The sequence below is a fragment of the Tachyglossus aculeatus genome, chromosome 7 (genome assembly GCF_015852505.1).
Source record: "Tachyglossus aculeatus isolate mTacAcu1 chromosome 7, mTacAcu1.pri, whole genome shotgun sequence".
Lineage (NCBI taxonomy): Eukaryota > Metazoa > Chordata > Mammalia > Monotremata > Tachyglossidae > Tachyglossus > Tachyglossus aculeatus.
The window spans coordinates 39948891-39951654 of record NC_052072.1 but is presented as its reverse complement, the minus strand read 5'-3'; the positions used below and the strand labels follow the sequence as shown (position 1 = coordinate 39951654).

At 41.7% G+C, this 2764-nt stretch overlaps 1 non-coding gene across 1 annotated transcript; it reads left to right on the top strand.

The window, feature by feature from the left end:
* The first annotated feature begins 308 nt into the window (after nt 1-308).
* Nucleotides 309-446, top strand: LOC119931044. Its single transcript, XR_005451912.1, has one exon. It is a non-coding gene; the product is annotated as a small nucleolar RNA SNORA7 (small nucleolar RNA).
* Nucleotides 447-2764: the final 2318 nt, after the last annotated feature.

The window sequence follows — 2764 nt, the reverse complement described above, 5'->3', positions numbered from 1 at the left end:
AGTCAAAAATTGGTGGTGACCCAATAGTTATTTATGTTTGTCTGTGTAGAGCTTTTACATAACCAGACTCTGGTTAGTGGACAAAATGGACCCAGCAAAATCTGGCCAAAATCCCTGAATACTCAAAATAAGTCCACTGAGGTAAATCAATCAATCAGTGGTATTTATTGAGCGTTTACTGTCTTCAGAGTACTTTACTAAGTGCTTGAGAGAGTATACTAGAGAGTTGGTAGACACATTCCCCGCCCATAAGGTGCTCAGAGTGTCTTGGCCTAAATCACTTAATTAATTAGTGGTATTTATTGAGTCCCCTCTCAGGATCACACCTGGAGAGTTTCTAGAACTCTACCAGTCTTGGCTCTGGGAGGGAGAGTCAAGCAGAGGCTTACCCATTCTATTCCTAGCTTGGGCAGTGTCTAGCGAGTGGAAGGCAATCTGTGCTACTGTGCTGGGCAGCAGTGGCGTGGGAGAGAGTTGAGGGCGGAGACTCAAGTTTATTGTGGATAAGAAGGCAATGGTAAACCACTTCCATATTTTTACCAAGAAAACTCTGTGGATGCATTACCAGAATGTTTGTAGATGGAGGTGGGACATTCTGGGAGAGATGTGTCCCGGGAGTCACTATGGGTTGGAGATGACTCGACAGGATAAGACAAAGACAATGTATTGAGCACTTAATGTGTGCACTGTGAGCACTGTACTAAGCACTTGGGAAGCTGCAATAATAATAATGGTGGTATTTGTTAAGCACTTACTATGTGCGACGCACTGTTCTAAGCACTGGGAATGATACAAGGTGATCAGGTTGTCCCATGTGGGGCTCACAGTCTTAATCCCCATTTCACAGATGAGGTAATGGAGGCACAGAGAAGCTAAGTGTCTTGGCCAAGGTCACACAGCTGACAAGTGGCTGAGTCGGGATTCAAACCCATGACCTCTGACTCCCAAGCCCACGCTCTTTGCACTGAACCACGCTGCTTACAAATAGAGTTGGTAGACCCATACCCTACCCTGAAGCCAGCAGAATCTTCTACTGTTCCAAATGCAACACTGTGACTATGAGCGTGCGGTTATTATTTTATTTCTCTGTTACAGGCAATTATAATGGTAATCAAGAAGATGACAATCTGAAGCCTGACGGTGGCACTGCAACAGACTCTGTGGAGCTTGGAAACAGCTGGCTGGTGCCACAAAACAATACCGTGTATGTGTAATAAAAGTAGCAGTAGTGGTATTGGTAGGAATGGTACTACTACTATTAATAATGATAGTATTTATTAACTGCTTACTATGTGTCAGGCACTGACTAAGCACTGGGACTGATAAAAGGAAAATGAGTTGGACAAAGTCCCTGTCCCATGTGGGGTTCACACTCTTAAGAATCAGGAAGGTAGTAGAGTGAATGTTCCAGGATGAAATATCTGAATCAGAATAAATATTGAGTGTCCAACTGATCTATTTGTGCAATATATAATTAATGTACGTGTATAGACTGAAATCTAACAAGCCAAGATGACTGAATTCATGATTGTTGGCTTTAGTGAACTCATTAATCCAAGTGATGACTAAAAGTAGTATACATATCCATGAGAAGCAGCATGGCCTAATGGATAGAACATGGGCATGGGAGTCAGAAGGACTTGGGTTCTAATCCTGTAGATCTGCCACGTGTCTGATGTGTTACCTTCACTCCTCTGTGGCTCAGTTACCTCATATGTAAAATGAGGATTAAGACTGTGAATCCCATGTGGGACAAGGACCCTATCCAACCTTTTATCAACCCCAGGGCTTAGTCAGTGCCTGGCACATAGGAAGCACTAAACAAATACCATAAAAAAAATCCACATCAATTGTCAGAGTTAAACAGTTACACAGTTGAGTGGGATCATGTCATTCCTTAGGCCAAACAGGTATACAAACATTTAGCCTGAGCAGGGAAAACAGAATAGAGCTGCCTGAACACAATCTAGTTCTTTTCTGTTTTTAAAATGTGTGTCCCACACATATCTAGCCCTCGTATCTTCAAGAAAGCAGTTTGATTTGTCTTTTCAGCTTCTCAGCCAGGAAGATTTTTGATTTTCTTTATCTGAACCTTTGACTTTCAGAATGTCTCCTTTATCTAGGTCTCATTTTACCTGACAAACCATAACTCAGATTCTACTGATTCCAGTAAATATATTCTACCCTGACTGCTACTTACCAACAAACGGGGAAGTCCTTTAAAAGGGGAATAATATTTGATATGCTGCAATATGCCGCAGTATTATTTCCTTCTTTTATTCAGCCCATCATAGTAATAATGAATAATTATGATATTCATTAAATTCTTACTATATGCTAAGCACTGTTCTAAGTGCTAGGATAGGTACAAGGATATCAGGTTAGACTCATTCCTTGTCCCACATCGGGCTCACAATCTATCAGTCAATCAATCCATCATATTTATTGAGTGCTTACTATGTGCAGAGCATTGTACTAAGCTCTTGGGAGAGTACAGTGCAACAGGATTAGCAGACGTTCCCTGCCCATAATGAGTTTGCAGTCTAATAATAATAATGATGATGATGGCATTTATTAAGCGCTTACTATGTGCAAAGCACTATTCTAAGCACTGGGGAGGTTACAAGATGATCAGGTTGTCCCACAGAGGGCTCACAGTTTTCATTCCCATTTTACAGATGAGGTAACTGAGGCCCAAAGAAATGACGTGACTTGCCCAAAGTCACACAGCTGACAAGTGGCAGAGCTGGAATTTGAACCCATG